Genomic DNA, 20,406 nt, shown 5'->3' on the forward strand with positions numbered 1-20,406 from the left:
CTTCCAATTAATGAGTGGGAGTGTTTGTTTTATTCTAAGCTGTTAAGTAGATGATTGATTCATTAGGCCTAATTTTCTTCATTAGGCAGATGAAGAAAATTCTACAGGTGTGCAAACGCAGTGATCCTTCTAACCCAGGGCTGTCAAACTTGCGGACCACGGATCAAATGCGTCACGTGCTGGCCATGCCCATACCCAATTTAGTGAAGGGGGAAAAAGTCCCGATATGTCAAGTGACACCACCATGATGACATGAGTTTGACACCCCTGTTCTAACCTCTCAGTTTGTGACTGAACTTCTGCCTAGTTTTAACAATCATGCTGCTGTCGTCATTGAAAAAAGAAAGCATGGTTCATTCATGAGGGGCCCTTGGTATTCTCTGAGCTTGATTGTTTCCTTGAAGATGTTTCATTACCCAAACTAGGAAACATCATGAAGCACTGATTTACCATGAAGCACCGAGTTACCTAGTTTGGGTAATGAAACATCTGCAAGAAAACAAGCAGACTCAGAGAACACCAAAGACCCTTCCTTTCAACCCTGAACTAGAAAAATTCTCCTTTATTGGTACTGTCATTCATTCTTAAAAAGCAGGGGAAACCACTTTTTTTTTTAAAAAAAAAAAAAAATCTAAACACTTTCATGTTTCAATTTCAACTGTGAGAAGCACTGTTAAAAATGGAAGCCACATAGAAGGAGAAGCAAGATATGAAAAACAAAGAAAAATCTTTGCTAGAGCTGCCTGAAAGCTGGTCAGACATGCCAAACAGATTTCACTGTAAATGACCTGCTGTAAACTTTAGCTGATCCTAGATTAATTGTTTATAGGTCCATAGGACTTGTGTTGTTTATAAAATAAGATCCACATCAGAGAATGTCCAGAAGGAAACATTTTCTCTGGCAAACCAGAGTATTTAAAATCTTGGTAAGCCTAAAATAGAATGCTTTGGACTAATAGAATAACACTGGACTGTGAAAAGCACGCAACATGCATTTGGAGAAAAATAGGTAATAGGTTTGATGAAAAAAACTCCTTACTTGTTAAGCAGGGAATGACCTTGTCTGCTTTTGAGTAGTGAGACACCCAGTGACCCAAGAAACAAGTTGTGGATGGAACAAAGAATGATTTCAACTAAATATCATATTTTGGAAATTAATGTTCCATGTTCCATGAAGAAACTGAAACTAAAAAAATGTTAGATACTTCAGTAACACAACAATATAGGTAGTCCTTGATATACAACCACAACTGAGCCCAAAATTTCCATTGCTAAGCAAGACGGTTGCTAAATGAGTTGTGTTTCATTTTAGGACCTTTTTTGGCAGAATTGTTAAATGAATCATTGCCGTTGTTAAGTGAATCTGGCTTCCCCCATTGATTTCTCTTGTCAGAAGTCATCTGGAAAGGTTGCAAATGGTAATCACATGACCCTAGGACACTGCCACTGTCATAAATCCATGCCAGTTGCCCAGCACCCAAATTTTGATCATGTGATCATGGGGATGCTGCAGTGGTTGTTAAGTATGAAAACTGGTCATAAGTCACTTTTTTCAGTGACATTGTGACTTCAAATGGTGACTAAAGGAATGGTTCAAGTCAAGGACTTCCAGTACAAAAGGAATTGCCAAGCCAAACAGAAAGTATTTAAAGGAAGTATAAAGGTTTGGAATGATCTTTACAGTTACTACGAGAACTTGAGTATCATCAGTGGTGGTATTCTACCAGTTCGACCTGGTATGGGCAAACCAGTAGTAAAAAATGTTACTGTTCGTGTTGAGGTAATTCCCCGTTAGGAGAATGAGCGCATACAGGGAGACGTATTTGATAGAAGTGTTTGAATAATACACATACAGCACACAGATACACTGTACAGTAAATGTAGGTTTTTACTTCCAGAAACATTAAGCAAAGTCCAAAATAGGCAGTCCAAAGTCATCCACAGGTTAAATCAGTCAGTTTTCAATCCAGGGATAATCCAAATATCAAAGTCCAGTGTCAAAAAACAGTTCAGTATCAGACTTACATCAAGTCCAGTAATAGCAGTCAATTAGGAAAAATGGAGGAATGGCAATACTTTCCAACAGAAGGAAACAGAGACTGAGACACACTCTCTTCTGAGATTAAGACTAAGACTAAAACAGCCCAGGTTTCTGGCTCCATCTTATGGCCGTTTGAGTAACCACACCCAATTGCAGTTTTTAGCATGCTCTTAAAGACATAGTACTAAAATGTTTATCCTGGTTTATATATTTCTAACCCAAATACCTCTTAGGTGACTTATATTCCTAACAGTTCAGCCAAACCGGTAGTAAAAAAAACAGCTACTGTTTTGGCCAAACTGGTCTTTTTTTTTTCTCCTGACGATCAGCTGTTCTGGTGATCAGCTATGCCAGGATCCCCTCACTGTCTTACTGCTTCACCCAGGAGGCTTTCCTGAGGCCCAGGAGGCAAAAAAAAAAAAAAAAATGGAGCGCAGGGGGTTTGCTGCACTGGTCCCCTGTGCTGCATTTTTGGCCTCCTGAGCCTCAAGGAAGCCTCCTGGGAGCAAAAAGGGCCTCCTATGAGATTTCCTTGAGGCCCAGGAGGCAAAAAAAATGGAGTGTGTGGGGGGGTGCTGAAGAAGAAGAAGAAGAAGAAGAAGAAGAAGAAGAAGAAGAAGAAGAAGAAGAAGAAGAAGGAGGAGGAGGAGGAGGAGGAGGAGGAGGAGGAGGAGGAGGAGGAGGAGGAGGAGGAGGAGGAGGAGGAGGAGGAGGAGGAGAAGAAGAAGAAGAAGAAGAAGAAGAAGAAGAAGAAGAAGAAGAAGAAGAAGAAGAAGAAGAAGAAGAAGAAATCCCCACCCAGTCACATGGCCATGCCCACCTAGCTACGCCCACCTAGCCACGCCCACAGAACTGGTAGTAAAAATATTTGCATCCCAACTTTGAGTACTATTGAAAATATGTGGGATCGCATATATACAGTGTCTGCAAGAAGAATGAAGAATATTTGTAAACTAAAAGAATTCTGCAAAAAGGGTGGAAGGAAAAATCTAAAAGCAAATCTAAAAGCAAAAACACAAATAGTTTACTGTTGGAACTATCTGGAAGCTTTTATTTCTATTAAAAAGGAGTTGGAAAGTAGTAGCTGAAAGAGTATACTTCTGCATCTGCTATATTTACCATTTTCTCACTTTATAACTAAACATAAATCGGGATTCAGATTTTGCTGAAAAATGTCATGTTTAATTTTATATAACAATAGCACTTAGACTTATATACCACTTCACAGTACTTTACAACCCTCTCTAAGCGGTTTACAGAGTCAGCATATTGCCCCAACAAGCTGAGTCCTCATTTACTGACCTCAGAAGGATGGTAGGCTGAGTCAATCTTGAGCCTGATGAGATTTGACTGCCAAATTGCAGGCAACTGGCAGTCAGCAGAAGTAGCCTGCAGTACTGCACTCTAACCACTGTGCCATCATGGCTCATGTGAAAGCTATCCACTTAGGGTCAGAGTTATACTGAAGCTTTGACCAGGGATGTTTAATCTTTTACATTAAATTATATTTTTAGAACGGCAGAAAATGATCCATTGTCATGATTTTTTTAAAAAATTAATAATAAAAAATAAAATAAAACATATTGTATATTCTGAGCATCCATTACTCCCCTTCCTACAGTTTTCTTGCTGCGGTTTCTCTGATTCCACATCATATTTCAGACTGTTGAGGCTTATATGCTCTGTTAAAAAGATAACAATGGTAAAACACAGTTAAAGGCCAGCTGGGAAAAGAATTTAGGGGAGCCGCAGAGGAAAACTGATGAATGGGGTTAAGCATCACATCACATGAGTTGCTCCTTCCTGTGTCCACTGTAGGAACTGTGAGGCAAACTGGGGCTTCAGGAAATGAGGACGATACGGACCGTATTCTCCTCACCAAGGAATGAAGCAATTCAAACAAACAAGACAAATCGATTCCAGTTCAGATGTATTCTGACAGACATAAATCACTTAAGCTGCATAGGGATAAGAGAGAGGAGTTCAAAACCATCCACCCTAAAACTTTCCATATGATATACTTTATAAACAAGCACTACATTCTGGGAATGAGAATAATCAAAACAGACCCATGTCATCGGAACATTGTCTCAAATTCTTTATGGCTAATTACATAGAAGAAAGAAGATCAGGTTTACAGTTAGGTTAAAGAAGAAGAAATTATATTCAAAAGAATGCTAACTTAATGTTATTGGATAATGAGAGCAGGCTTATGTGCTCTGCCAGCCATATGCGATTACTAACAATACTGCTTCTGGAGAAAAATATCCTAAACCTTTCAACATAAGTTCCTCTACCAAAACAAATAAAGAAGAATGCTGATTACAAAAGATAATGCTCTTATGAAGTCCAAATGTCTGATGGTCTTTCAGAGATCAGAACAAATATGAGAACTTGCAATATACAGTATTTATCTGAATATATCTTAACAAGCTTCCAGAAATTTTATAAATGAAATTGCAAAATATGCTGAATACTGATAAGTGCCAGAGATATCCGAAAACAGATATATTTCTTGCATTGTTTCTAATACAGTATATTTCTAAATTAGTAACACTAAGTTATTTGCATTTAATAGATACAAAAATAAACAGAGATGGATAAAAATGCTATTCCTTTGGCATATCTCATTGAAGCATGCGCTCACACCAAACCGATAGGATTTTTTATTTTTTTTTGAAACCCACCACTGCTTCCACCAATGTAATAGCTAGGTCTATCATTTATTTATATATTTGAGATAAATTAGTTAGTTGATAACCTCTGCTTTGGTATATTAATCATAAACTAATGGGATATATTTGCTCAGTGAGTCAAGTTTTGCGGTTGCCTATGGAAATAGCATTTTATAATACATTGCATAGCTAACAAGCCACTCCTCCAACTCCAAGGTGCCTCCTCTGGGATATTAGTAGGGTAGGACTATAATTTACATGAGACAGAAACAGATTGCATATCAAATCCCCTGACATTAAATGTATAACATAGTTACCTCCATAGAGTTTTTTTCCAAGAAGGCCAACAATTGCAGGGAGAAGGCCTCTGTACAAATAAAGCTTTATAATTCTCAAAAAGAGTGTCTCCTCCCCTTCCCCTCTCCCTCCCTCTCCCCCTCCCTCTTTCTCCTCCTCTTCTGCTTCTTTAGTGGAATATCATTTAGCATCTGTCTTCTTCTTTGAATAGGTCTGCTAATACAACCAAAGAAAGAAGCAGAATTCCGAGGTGGTAAAATGAATACATCATCAGAATATATAACATCAGAAACAATAAAGAGCCAACAAGGATGGCAAAAAGTTTCTGCCTTGGTTTTGCTATGCTACTGGTCTCCTGAGAAGCACTGAGAAATTCTTCTAAAGTAGGACCATTCAACTAAGAAGAGCACCCTCTATATAAACTGGCAGTTGATTCCCCTGGGTAAATAGAGTTTAAGAATGGAGATATTGGAATGATAAGGAGACATGATGAAATATACACTGTGGCATTTGCAAGGCCAATTCTTCCCCTCATACACTTAGGTGAAGTGTTGTAATGCAAATATGAAAGGGCAAAACATGCATCTTGAGACTAGATGAAATACTGATGCTTTTTGGTAAAGCAAAACCAATGGATAGATAGATGGTAGATCGATAGATCGATAGATCGATAGATCGATCGATAGATCGATAGATCGATAGATAGACAGATAGATGATAGATAGATAGATAGATAGATAGATAGATAGATAGATAGATAGATAGATAGATAATTTATTTAACTAATTTGGTTGGCTATCTATCTCATATAATGATTCTAAGTGGGTCACAACCACCACCGCCCCCCCAAAAAAACACCAAAGCTAAAAAGAGAAATATCTTTGCTCCCCAATACTACACCAAATAGCCTCCCAATTCAGATCTCATTTTAACTTAATGCTCAGGGAAAGAGTCAGGTATTTATGATCCCCAGAAGGCTAAAAGTGTAGGGCTCTCTCAGATCTCAGGTGGGAAGTTACTCCATTTGAGTGAGTGGACCTGGAGGTGAATATGTCCACTATATTTAACCTAGTAGTATGAGCAATTATCCTCAGGAAAAGGTGGTCTCACAGTTTAATATACACAGATAGGACAATTTATAGATGTCATATATGCCTGATAAAAACTGGGGATAATGATATTCAGTTATCTATTTAATGCAACAAATCTATATCCTAACTTTCAGAACTAAATCTTTTCAAGGGACAAAAATGTTCAGAATGAGTGGCCGATGGTATTCTGAATGGCCAGCATACATCTATCTCTTAGGCCATTAAGCTTGAAGATCCCCGACAGTTCAAAAATGGAGCTGAAATATCTTTCTGGCTGATAACTCCATTTGGGATGATGTTACAGTGTTTATCTAGTGAGGCTCAGCATTCTTCCTGAGCCATTATTAGATTGATAGTCCCCTCAGGTACCTGGCAGGTGGCTCATAAATGCTTAAACATATTCAGATTACTTGGCAGATGATAGCCATCCCTTGTGAAGTTTTGGTCATCTTAATGTGATTTTCTATTTCAAACAAAACTAAATAGATGTGTAAGGAGGGGGAAAGTTATTAATGGATGAGAACGCAAATAGTTTGTAACCCACTGCTAAGGTTAGAGATGTCATGGTTTGCTGCCGTTATCATGGAACTTATATATAAATAAATAAATAAATCTCAAATGCATTACGGTATCCACAGGTAGTCAAAATAAGTTACTATTACCACATATGTTGATAGGCAGATAGGACTTGGCTCATTGGGATGGGACAGGACTTATGTGTGAACTGGGAGGGGGAAGTAGCAATGGGCTGTTGTTTTCTTCTTTTTGTTCCTTTGTGCATATTAAACCAGTTTTCTGACATTTCTTCACAGCACTGTGATTGCACCAAGTGAAGGCGGAGTGAATTAACTCATTCATTAATATCAAATGTTTCTATAAATCACTAAATGTACTAATAAATATAATGTGGTTTATCATGTATGACAAAATCTCTCTAATGAGTGAAAGTATCCCATTAGAACTTTCACAGGAATTAGAAAATTCATATCCTGCTTTTTTTCTTTTTAAAAGAAGCAGAGGTAGTCTCCTTTTTGAAATCTTAAAAATCCAGTTTCAATAATTTCTATAATCAAACTGGAAAACCCTTGCCCAACTGATAATCATTTCAGAGATAGTTCCTTACCTAAATAGAGAAACAGAATGTCCATAGGTGGGGGGGGAGGGGAAACAACCAGTGGGAGTAGGAGCCACTTCTGACTTCTTCCAAGCTTCTTTATAGAATTTTTCTTTTGGGAATCTGGTCGAAAACATCATAAATCTTCCTCCTTTCCTTTCCTTTCCTTTCCTTTCCTTTCCTTTCCTTTCCTTTCCTTTCCTTTCCTTTCCTTCCCTTTCTTTCACTTCACTTTCCTCCTCTTCCCTCTCCTCCCCTCTCTTCCCCTCCCCTCCTTTCCCTTTCTCTCCTGCCTTTCCCTTCTCAGCAGACTGGTAAGTGGCTATGACTATTGCTGGGCAGGGGAGGGAACAAGGGATTGTTTATTTATTTATTTATTTATTTATTTATTTGATTTGCCAATTGTTTACAAGATAATAAGTATAAATGTATACATAGTTGTGAATACATGAAATGGGTACATATAAGAAAAATAAAAGAATAAGAGAAACAATAGGACAGGGACGGTAGGCACGTTGGTGCGCTTATGCACGCCCCCTACAGGCCTCTTAGGAAAGGGGTGAGGTCAATAGTAGACAGTCTAAGGTTAAAGTTTTGGGGGTTTGGGGAAGAAACTACAGAGTCGGGTAGAGTATTCCAGACATTGACCACTCTATTGCTGAAGTCGTATTTCCTGCAATCAAGTTTGGTGCGGTTTACTTTGAGTTTGTATCTATTGTGTGCTCTTGTGTTGTTATGGTTGAAGCTGAAGTATTCATTGACAGGTAGGACATTGCAATGTATGATTTTATATACCATGCTTAAGTCAGACCGAAGACGGCGTAATTCAAGGTTTTCTAGTTCTAGAATTTCAAGTCTGGTGGCATAAGGTATTCTACAACGAGTAGAGGAGTGGAGAACTCTTCTTGTGAAATATTTCTGGACTTTCTCAATTGTGCTAATATCAGATACGTAATGTGGGTTCCAGACTGATGAACTGTATTCGAGTATTGGTCTAGCAAATGTTTTGTATGCTCTGGTTAGTAGTGTGATATTACCAGAGAAAAAGCTACGTAGGATTAGGTTAACAACTCTTAATGCCTTTTTGGCTATGTAGTTGCAGTGGGCTCTAGCACTTAGATCATTAGAGGTGAGTATTCCAAGGTCCTTTACAGAGCATGGGTCATCAACAAGATTGTGAGACTGTCTGGGAAACTGTCAGAATGTTGAAAATTGTAATTACAGCACCTTTACAGCAGCAACTGTCAATAGCACAAATTTCATTCCTCTTCATGGATTTTAGACACATTCTATAAATTAGGCTATTTGAGGTAACTTGCTCCAAAAATTGTTGCCCTACAATGCACCATTTTGCCCACTTAAAGGTCATGACAATGAGTGGCTTAGTAGTATATAAATAAATGGATATCTAGGTGGTTTTTTAAAGTCAATATTCAAAATATTCTCCTTAATTACACCTCTACTAAAACTAGAAGAGACTGCATAATTCCAAATCATCCACACACACCCATAGACCATTGAAATGTGTCTCAGAAACATTTTTAACTACAGCAGCTTAGTCATCGTTTGTTACAAATCAAAGCAACCTGATCTGATATGTCCCATGTAATGATGGAAATTAGTTTCTTGTTTAAGAAAAACACCACAGCTGAAAACTTTTTGAGGGATTTTCTAGCTTTAAATTTGTTTTTAGGTCAGATTGTCTTTCTTTCCATCTTTCCTAAGAAATAACAGCCACTTGTATGACCTATATTTCCCCACCTATGATCTGGTGAAATTTGGAATTATGTTTAGGCTCAGCTGACACATTTTTTTTCATTCAGAATCACTACCCCAAATATGAAATTTGATCTTACTCCATTCAAGTTGCCCAGCAAAGCACTAATTGGAAATCCAGACATCCGGATGCCTGCTGGTCATAGGCGTTTGAAATCCACCAGCTAGCTTATTTCAAATGAAACAACAACATTGAGTTGGTAAGTATGTTTCAGTATCTTATATGGAGGCAGTGATTCCAAGTCCTTGAACCACAAAAGGCTAGTGCTGGAGGATATCCTTTGGGATTAAACTCCATCAGAGAGAAAAATTGTAGTACAAAAGACCCACCCGGGCAGGCACTGCATAACTAAAATAAATGCCAGGACAGCCCAGCAAAGGATTGCAGAGATATTTTTCTTCCTGAGGGGGAAAAGCACAATGTCTTTTCCATTAAATTGAAGTGAGCAGGAGGGGAAAAAATGGACTTTCAGTTAACTTAGGCCACTTCAAAATAAGGAAGGAATACTGTAAATAGGCAAGTGCTTCATGGAATTCCTTCAGAGCCACTTCCATAGAAAATGCCATCCCCCCCCCCCTTTTGGGGGGTTTCCTAAAAGTTGAAAAGCAGTTACTTCAAATATGGTAAAAACATTTTAATGACCTCTTAGGCCTTGGTTTTTCCCCCCTGTTTTCTTTATCATAACATCATTTAAAGCCATCACATAAAGAGCACAGGTGTAGTGGGTGTTGGTGTTAGAGAGTTATAGTTAAATGTGACTAACTTGACTTGCATCTTTTTCTGATCCACAGACAATGTAGACATAACAAGGGAACATTCAGGATATTATATAAATGAAATTTTATTAATATAAAATACAAATGAAAATAATGACAATGGGAAAGGGGATGAGGGGAAAAAGGAAAAGGAATAGAAAAGGAAAATAGAAAAGAAAAACAGGACAAAAAAGCAGTTACTTACAACCTATTTCAGTGAAGTAAATTACACAATAAGAATATAATCTCAACTTTTTATTTATACAAAAAAAAAAAAAACTAGCTATTTCTATAACAACAACCTTCTTAATGATCAAAACCCAACATCAAAATTTCATTTTTATCTCTTTTGAAAATCCAGAAGTGGTTTCCAAGTGGGAACAAAGCTAGTTACATTCTTTTCCCTGATTAGCAGGGGTGGGATTCTTCCAGTTCTGTCCACTTCTGTAGAACCGGTTTCTCTGAAGAGCAGCGAACAGAGAGCATACATAGAACCGGTTCTATGTCTGCTGCTGTTTTGGCCCACCCACCCATCTGGGCTCTTACCTGACGTTTATTTCCTGTGTTTTCAACCGCAGCTGCTTTGCATGACACAGCTGCAGTTGAAAAAGCAGGAAAAAAGGGCTTTTCCAACCGCTGCACACTTGCACGCAGAGCTACTCAGCTGTCCGGGCAGCTCAGAAGGTCGTAAATTGCACTCGCATGACTTGCGCGCATGCTCACAGAACTGGTAGTTATATCGGTCAGATCCCATCCCTGCTGATTAGCATAGTTACATTGCCCTTTCTGCCAATTCTATCAATTTCACTCAGCATGTTGTGCTAAAAAAAAAAAAAAATACAAAGCTGACTTTTGAAAGGAAAAAAGTGTGTGTTTTAGTGTGGCCTGCTAGGCATTTATATTTATTTATATTTCACATTTCTGAACCACCCATGTCTCTCAAAGAGGGACTCTGGGCAGTGTACAATAAAATATCAAAATAGAAAACAGGATATAAAAATTAAATGGTTAAAGCTAAAATTAAAAAAGTAAAAATATAAGATATTTTAAGGAGGCCAGAATAATTAATAATGAAAGAATAATTAAACCTTGTTAAAATTAGTTGACAAAGGGGAAGGAGAGGACTCTGATGGCACAACTGTGCATCTTCGGGCTCCCCACACAAAGCTGCAGAGCCATGTTTTAAGCCCTTTTCAGAAGGTCTAATCTCACTCTGGGGGTAGAACAAGAGTGCGGGCTTTGGCAGAGAAGGCTATCTTCCTAGACCACAGGTGTCAAACTCGCGTCGTCACAGCGGCATCATGTGATGTATTGGGACTTTTTCCCCCTTTGCTAAACTGGGCGAGGGTAGGACTAACACATGATACATCTGGCCCACAGGCTGTGACTTTGATACCCCTGTCCTAGACACTGCCAGTTGGAGCCCTTTAACTCATGGGGTCCGTATCATACTTTTCAGTCAGACAGGGTGGGACATGCCAATGTAATGGGATAAGGCCAGTCCTGTAGGTATTAATGCTTCCTTTCTATACATGCAGACATTTTAGCTTGAGCCGGACAGCTTGGCAATCCATTCAACAATGCTCTCTATACTAGCTTGTGACGTTTAAAAGATTTTCTGTTTACACATTTGGCTATATGGTTGGAGAAATGATTTTCTTTCCTCTTGATGCATATCACAGTCCCTAAAATTGAACTGCTTATTTTTACGTTCATTGAAATGCTGGTATGAAAGGCAGATCTTCTAAAATAAAACCAAAACTGGGTGAGAAGGTGTGGAGGAGCCATCAGGAAAGAAAATGTCCTTTGTGAGCACATAGCCCAGATTCAAACAACAGGGTCTGCTAAAGCCATTTATTTCTGATGAAAAGTCTGTTTAGTGTAGAACTCCGAATTGCTTAAAGTCAATCAATGAATCGATTTTAACAAAAGGCCTTGTAGGGAGAGACTTAAAACATACAACTATTCTTTTTTTCTTCTTTTAGAAACAACTCAGGAACACTCGCAACAGATTTTAGGACAGTGGTAGGAAAACATACAGTCCATAGACCACAGTACATTCTACATATGGGCACAGTATGTCCACAGTACATTCTACATATGGGCAGAGGATAGGTAGAGGAGAAACAGAAGAATTAATGTGGAAGTATCAGAATAAATTTACTCAAGGGTGGCCTTCAAAAATTTTAGCAAAGGTTCTCTGCTCGGTTGCTGGATGGGCATGGCCATGGTGAGCATGGAAAAGTCAGCCTCCTGAACCATGGTGGGGGCGGGGGGCATTTAACTAATTCATGCAGGTACTTTGGACCAGTGCTTCACATGAAGTCACTTTACTGGCTCTAAGGCATTTTTTTCCTGCTCAAGACTTCATATGCTTTCAAGTAAAGACAGAGATCGCATTTAATTCAGCATCCCTAAAAGCTGGGAGGGACTTCTTTTCTTTTTTTAATTTTAAAAACAATTTTATTTACAAATTTAAAAACATACAATTTCAAAAATACAGAAACAATAATAACACATAATTCTTTACATTTGTTGTTGAATTTGGTAAGTCCTTAAAATCATTATTGGCTAGGACTAATCATATCTTCACTCATTATCATATCCTAAGCACTAAATAATTCACAATATACTCTGTTTACTTTCAGGTTGGTTTATAACTACTCTTCTATTACGAATACATTCCTGTTTTTTAACTAATAAACACAAAAAATACTATAAATGGCTAATAATGGTAATAATAGTAAGAGAAAAGGTTTAAAGCCTTTAATTGTTTTTATGTACTTAATATATTATAAACCACTGGATATAATTTGTATCTTAGGTTCATTTACATATTTCCCCTTTTATTGTCTACCCATTTATACCATTTATCCCATATCCGGTGATAATCTGTATCCTCCTTCCCATTAATTTTAAGCGTAAGCCTCTCCAATTGGGCACACTCATATGTTTTTTGAATAACAACCTGTATCGGTGGTGCATTTGGGTTTTTCCAATATCGTGCTAGTGAAATATGTGCCGCAGTTAATAAATGGATGGTCAGATATTTTACTTTAGTGGGGTGAATCCCCAACAAAAATAATTCCGGTTTCCACTCCAGCCCACGCTCTATAATTTCTTTTATCCACGTTTTTATTTTTAACCAATATTTCTTTATCTCAGGACAAGTCCACCATGAATGAAAGTATGTACCAAATGTCCCTTTACATTTCCAACAGCAAAGATTAGCTGTCAGAAATATTTTGGCCAATCTAGAGGGCGCCAGATGCCATCTGTACATCATTTTGTATAAATTCTCCTTATGTGTTACTGATTTGGTTAGTGTCAGGTTTTTCTGCCAGATTTCTTCCCAGGCATCCAGATCAATACTATAACCAAAGTTTTTTTCCCAAGCTAACATGGGACCTTTCACAATTTTCTCGGCCATTTCAAATTCTAGAAAATAATTATATAATTTGGAAATAGAACTTTTCTCAGGGTTTAAAAGTATTATATCTAAATATGTATCTTTTACCTCAATTCCATATCCCTTTACGTCTTTGTTGTATCTCAGTTTTATTTGAAAATATGACCAATTATCAATAACTATCTCTTGTGATTCTAGTTCCTGTTTTCTTTTAATTCTTCCCTCACTATCTAATATTTGGTAATATTTAAGTTTATTGCTGATGTCCATCATGTTTAAGTGAAACATTGCCTCCATCGTAGAAAACCACCTCGGGATTTTAGTATAATGATTCTTTCTAATATCAGTTCAAACTTTAATTAAAGACTTTCAAAATACATGCCTAGTAAAATATAAATTATTTTTACTATTCGGGTTCCATAGAAATGCATGCCAGCCTAACTGTAAATCATGTCCCTCCAATTGTAAAATTCTGTTATTCCTTAAATCAATCCAATCTTTTATCCACACTAATGCCGCTGCTCTATTGTCCGAATCCACCTCTGGTTTTATTATCTTGTAAATAAGTTTTTTTTATCCTTGTTTTTTTTTCTTTGCCCAGATAAATTTCATCACAATTTTATCTAAATCTTTAAAGAATTTTTTGTCCAGTAATATTGGAATTGTTTGAAATAAATATAATATTTTAGGTAGAACATTCATTTTGATTGTTGCCATTCTACCTAATAATGAAATTTGCATCTTATTCCAATTTTCCAAGTCCTTTTCAATCTGTTTCAATAATTTGGTATAATTATCCTCTCGCATGATTTAATGTTCTAGCTCTTAACCAGATTCCTAAATATTTAATTTTATTTACAATTTGTAATCCCTTCTTTTCTTCCAATTTTTTTGTTTACTATTTGTTATGTTTTTAACTAGCATTTTGGTTTTTTCCTTATTGATTTTTAATCCTGCTAATTTACCGAATTTATGTATTTCATTTAGTAGAGCTGGTCCTGAGCCTATTAGGTCTTCTATGACAAAAACCATATCATCTGCGAAGGCTTGTAATTTATATTCTTGATTTTTAATTTTAATTCCTTTAATTTCCTTATTTAATCTAATTCTGTCCAGCAAACTTTCCAAAATAGTTATAAAAAGCAGAGGTGAGAGTGGACATCCCTGTCTGACCCCCTTCCTTATCTCCAATGATTTGGTAATTTCTCCGTTTAATAATACATTGGCCTTTTATGTGGCATATATTACATTCAACATTTTTACAAAATTATCTCCAAAATCCATCAGATTAATCTGCTTTTTCATAAATTCCCAATTTAAGTTATCAAAGGCCTTTTGTGCATCCAGGAAGACCAAAGCCACTTGGCTTCCTGGATGCTTTTCATAATATTCCAATATATCTATTATTGTTCTTGTGTTATATCTGATCTGCCTCGTGGGAAGAAATCCATTTTGATCCGGGTGAATTTTATTACTGAGTATTTTCTTAAATCTTTCCGCCATTACTGCCATAAAAATTTTGCAATCTGAGTTTAAAAGGGATATTGGTTTGTAATTCTTTGTTTGATTGACATCTGTGCCCTCTTTTGGAATCAATGTTATGTATGCTTCCTTCCAAGATTATGGTATTTTGGCTTCCAGTAATACCCATTGCAAACCTCTAGTAACATTATCTCTAGTATATCACCTATTTCTTTATATAGCTCATTTGGTAACCCATCTGGGCCTGGCATTTTGTTTCTTTTCTGTTTTTGAATTGCTGCCTTCAGCTCGTCTAAAATTATTTCTTTATTCAACATCTCTTTTTTATCTTCTGATATTGGATAGAGTTCCTTCTTTCAAATATTCTTCTATTTTATTTAAATCAAGTACTTCTTGTTTGTAAGGATCTTCGAAGTATTCTCTTACAATTTCCTTTTTTTTCTCCTAATCTGTCTCTATTATTCCATTTTTATCCTGTAATTGGTATATCATTCTTTTCTGATTTTCTTTTCTTAATTTATATGCCAGCCACCTTCCGTGTTTATTTGCATGTTCAAAATAATTTTGTTTTGTATATAATAATTTTTTAATTAGTTCCTCTTGATCTAAAATATTCATCTCATGTTTAACTAATGCTAGTTCGTTTCTGATATACTCATCTCCCGGGGTTTCCATTTCCTTATTTTCCAATTTCTCTATCCTTTTTGTTAGGGCTTTCTGCTTCCTCTCTCTCTCTCCTTGTTTCTATTTGCTATATAATCTATCAATATTCCCCTTAAGTATGCCTTCATTGTATCCCATAGGTTCTGCAATGAGGTATCCTGTTTTTTATTAAATTTTAAAAAACTAATCAATTCTTCCCTAACTTTTTGAATATATTCTTCCTCTTTCAGTACTTGGGAATTAAGTGTCCATCTACCTTTTTTATAATGACTATTTTTCCAAACTATCTGTATCAGGTTGTGATCTGCCCACGTATTAGCTAAAATTTTTATGTCCTGAATCTCTTTATATACAGTAGCTTGCTATTTACCCAGGTCATATCTATCCTGGACCATGATTTGTGTGAGCTGGAGTAGAAAGTGAACTGTGATATTTCTGGGTTCCTTTTTCTCCATGCATCCACTAATTCTAATTCTTCAACCATCTCTATAAATTTCTTAGGCAATGTATTCCGTTTCTTATATTGTCTTTGTTCACAAGCATAATCTTGTCTATTATCTGTTATTGCATTATAGTCTCCTAGTATGCAAATTCTTGGGTTTCCAAATTCTATTAATTTTTCATATAAGCTTTTGTAAAATTCACTCTAGTTTTTGTTAGGGGCATATATGCCCACCAATAGTGTCTTTTTATTTTGTATTACCACTTCTACCATTACTATTCTTCCCAATTCATCTTTGTAAATCAATTCTGAGGCTATATCTTCTTTTATATATAATACTACCCCTTTTTTTTTCTTCCGCCAATGTTGCATACATTTTCTCCAACTTTTTATTTAATATTATTTATCACTATTTTTTATATGAACCTTTTGAATATTATATCCGGTTTTTGTTTTTCTAACTTAAAAAATATTCCTTTTCTCTTAGCTGGGTCATTTAACCCATTAATATTTATAGATATCAAATTCACTCCTTTATCCATTCCTTTCTTACTTCTATCCCTCAATATTTTTACCCGTCATTTGACTTCTCATCCTCACTCCTATTTCTTCTCTTCCCAACATCTCCTCATCTCCTTCCCTCTCCTTCTCCTTCTCCCTCCCCTTACTTCTAGATTGTAGCTCTTCTTGGCTCAGAATTAATGGTCATCTCTGCTACTCAGTTGTTCCTCTGTTCCTCCTATTTGGTCAAAGAATTCTTGAGCTTTGGTTAGGTTATCTATTCTCACCCTTTTTTTCCTCCATATTGCTAGTATACCCTCTGCGGTAATCCATCTGAAAGATATATTTTTTTTGTTTTAGTAATTTGTGAGAAATCGATAGTCTTTTTCTTTGTTCACGAATTCTCCTCAGTACCTGTTTTAGAACAATCGCTTCTCTATCTTTGTATTTTATTCCTTCATTTCCCATAACTCTATAAATTATATCCTTCACTCGCCTTCTTGCAAATCTAATATGCACTTCTCTGGGGAGTCTATGCCGTCTCGCGTAGCTCGTGTATACTCTGTATATGTCATCCAGCTCATTCACCATCTCATCTGTATCTCTGTTCAAAAGCTCCGCCATCTCCACCATCACCAATGGTAAATTATCTCCCCTCTCTTCCTCCATGTTCTAGAATCTAAGATAATAGGAGGCCTTGTTCATCTCAAGCTGCATCAGGGTCTCATTGGTCTCTTTATTCTGCTGCTCAATTGTTTGTTCCATTCCTTCCAACTTCTTTTCATTTGATTAGCTTGTTTTTCAATCGCTTTAATCTTCTCTTCATTTATTTTAATCAATTCTTGAATCTGGCATATCTTTCCATCTAAATTTTGGACTTCACTTCTCATTTCCCCTAACTCATTTTTAAATTCTTCTTTCATTATTTCTCTTTCTGCTTTGCTTTCCATATGGTTTTTGGACATCAATTCCTGCAATGTCAACATCATGCTTTGAATAGTTAATAGTGTGGTTTGAACCAATTGTGTACTGGTTTGGGCTGTAGATTTTTCTGGCGCCAACATCCCTTCATCATTTTTTGGGGTGATGTTGCTGTGGGGGTGGATGGTGTTACTGCTGGTGTCAGTTTTCTTCCTACTTTAGTAATGGTGGTAGATGTGCTGGTCATATCTTTAATAATTCTTTGTTGTTTCTCCACTATCATAGCTATATTCTCCCAAGTCGTATTGCCTACTACCATCAATTTTACCTATGTTTTACAGTTCGATTTTCTCAATTCTCTAAGCTTTTATACTACTATTTATCTACTTGGTTTAATTTCTTAGCACCATTAGGTAAGGAGATTCTTATCAGTTACTTAATTATGTTTTCAAATTTCCAGCCCACTTCACTCGTTATTACTCTGATTGTTCACTTCACATTCTGTTAGTATTGTATCTAGTATTAATAAATTCAATAAATCATCAATTCTTAGATCATCTAACAGGTCAAAAAATCATTCAACTATGTTTAAATATATAACAGTGTTACAAGCCCAATTACTTCTTTAAATTAATTGCTATACTTCAGTTAATATTACCTTAAATATATAATAGGAATTTAAATTTCTAATTAATATTTTTCATATATATATATTCTGTCTCACTTTTCTTCTTTCCCAAAAAATGAAAGAATACAAAGTCACACAAACACAGGCAGGCAAGCTGGCTCGGACTTCACAGAGTTAATTCTTGGGAACTGATAATATCCTTGGCATTCCAACACGCTCTGCCTGCCAAGTCCGAACTGATAACAAATAAAAATCTACTCACAGAAAATTACAAGGCAGTCCACAAAAATCATTCACGAATCTGAAGTAAGATTAAACTTTGTCCCGTATAAAGTTCCAGCCGAAAACCCACCCACTTTTATCCCCTGTGGGGTGTGGCTCAATGACTCAGCTCATTCTCTGACCCTCCCACGCCTCCTGCGTTGCTGCTCACGTTTCTCCCTACGATGCTGCTTAGGATCAAGCCAACACTCTTCCTCTTTACTCCCTGTCAGGGGCTGCTCCAATATGCCTTCCTCCTGATTAATCTCAGGCTGTTCCTCTCGGTTGTCTGATGAAACCTGAGGCATTATCAGGGAGGAAGGCATTGCCAGAGAGGAAGGTCCTGGGGAGGAAGGCATTCCCAGTTCCTTCTCCTCATCTTCCAGGTCTTCTTCCTCTGACAGCATAGGCTCGGGAATCAGGGCCACAACATATATATATATTTCAATAATTCACAGTATTTAATGTAAGGAGGGTAGGAGAAAGAGAGGGAAAGAACAATTAATTATCTCATCTTTATATTAATCAATATATTAAGGTCATTAATCAAATATATGTAAAGAGTAAAAGAAAGAAAAAATATAAAATATACTCCAAAGGGGATAAATATTACTTATTTAAATTAAAACCTATTTCAAAGTAACCAATCAATCTTTTTTTCTTATTAATTAAATATATACCTTAAGTCAATAGAAAGTGAGATTATACCATTCCAATCAATTTAGTGGGGGGGGGGGGAGAACAAAATGAACACTCAATGAGGAGAGGATTTACGATCTCCTTTTTTCCTAGTGTTTCCTTAGTAATCCAATTATATCCAGAAATAACTTCAAGTCTCAATTCTCAGTTCTCTGTTCTCAGTTCAGTCTGGTACCTCTGCCAATTTACTCCGCTTTCCCTGTCACAACGTCTGCCTCCACGAATTTCACTGACACTCCTCTGATCACTTTCAAAAATTTCAAAGTTTCACAGTTCTTCTCTGCTATAAAATACTCTCCACGGTATATTCATGTGACTGGAAATACAAAACTTTCCTCATCAATAGTCACTCTTCTTTCCTTTCCACTTTCCTTCAACCATTTTCAACAACAATAACAATGGATCCAAAAACTTCAACCATAACAACACAAGAACAAACAATAAATACAAATTCAAGGTTAATCGCACCAAACTTGATTGCAGGAAATATGACTTCAGCAACAGAGTGGTCAATGTCTGGAATACTCTACCTGACTCTCTGGTTTCTTCCCCAAACCCCAAAAACTTTAACCTTAGACTGTCTACTATTGACCTCACCCCTTTCCTAAGAGGTCTGTAGGGGGGGGGTGTGCATAAGCACACCACGTGCCTACCATCCCTGTCCTATTGTTTCTTTTATATATTTTTTAATTTTTCTTATATGTATTCATAACTATGTTTTTACTTATACCTATTATCTTGTAAGCAATTGACAAATTAAAAAAACCAACAACAAAAAGCAAAGACAGAAGTTAAAAATACATTTCCAGAAATATTTTTAGAAATGCTCTTTTTCAACAAAGAGTGATAATCTATACAAGATTATAAATTCCTGATTATCTGTCAACAGTTCAAACCTTTTGGATCTGAGAAAGTGGGCAGGGTCCTTAGGATCGTGAGCTCAACCAATTGCTGTTTAGATTCAAGACATCTTGGCTTGTTAAAGCAACCTGAGGGTGTTGTGGGAGTGAGTTCTGGTCATGGGACCAGGTTATCTAAGACACCACCTAATTAGATCTGGCAGAGAAGGTGCGCCACAAGTACCATTGCTAAGGACTTGATTTTTGTGGGTCCCAAGACTTGGTCTCCTTTGCCATGGTGCCTGCCTTATGGAACATTCTTCTCCTCAAAATCAGGTTAGGGACAATATTATCTTTTAGAAACATTTACCACTCCATGTTCTGTTCCTTTTTTCCCATCATACCTTGCAAACTTTTTGAAAAAAACCATGTTTAACCTCTGCTCCATTTTCACCAGCAAAGACATATGTCTCAATTCAAAACAGTTGTTCAAAATGCCATTAAAAAGCTGTAATACACATTAGGGTTCTCCATCTGAAACGAATAGTTTTATAAATTACTTGTCATAGGAGGCTTGTTCTTTTAATTTTCTTCTTCTCATCAGAAAAAGAGAAGGAGAACAGTGAAAGAAGAAGAACAGCAAAAAAGAAAAGAAAAAAAGATGAATGATTTTCAAGGGCCAAACAAGAGTCTGATGAAAAGCAAATCTCAAGAAAGATATTTCATAAAGTTTGGCAGTCCAAGGACAGAAATATTTTGTTAATAAAATAAATTAAATGCCATCCTAGGAATCTCTTCATCTTTCATAGTA

General features: G+C 36.5%; 1 long non-coding RNA gene across 1 annotated transcript in view; it reads left to right on the plus strand.

Moving 5' to 3' along the window:
• Positions 1–20,406, plus strand: part of LOC148131245 (uncharacterized) — a 253,717-nt gene that overhangs the window by 44,779 nt on the left and 188,532 nt on the right. Inside the window, exon 2 of the long non-coding RNA XR_015748340.1 lies at positions 9,042–9,194. This is a non-coding gene — a long non-coding RNA (uncharacterized LOC148131245). The remainder of the gene's footprint in view (positions 1–9,041; positions 9,195–20,406) is intronic.

Source organism: Notechis scutatus, chromosome 3 (genome assembly GCF_049901735.1).
Source record: "Notechis scutatus isolate UNSWTSFEM ecotype Mainland chromosome 3, rNotScu1.2, whole genome shotgun sequence".
NCBI classification, from domain to species: Eukaryota; Metazoa; Chordata; class Lepidosauria; order Squamata; family Elapidae; genus Notechis; species Notechis scutatus.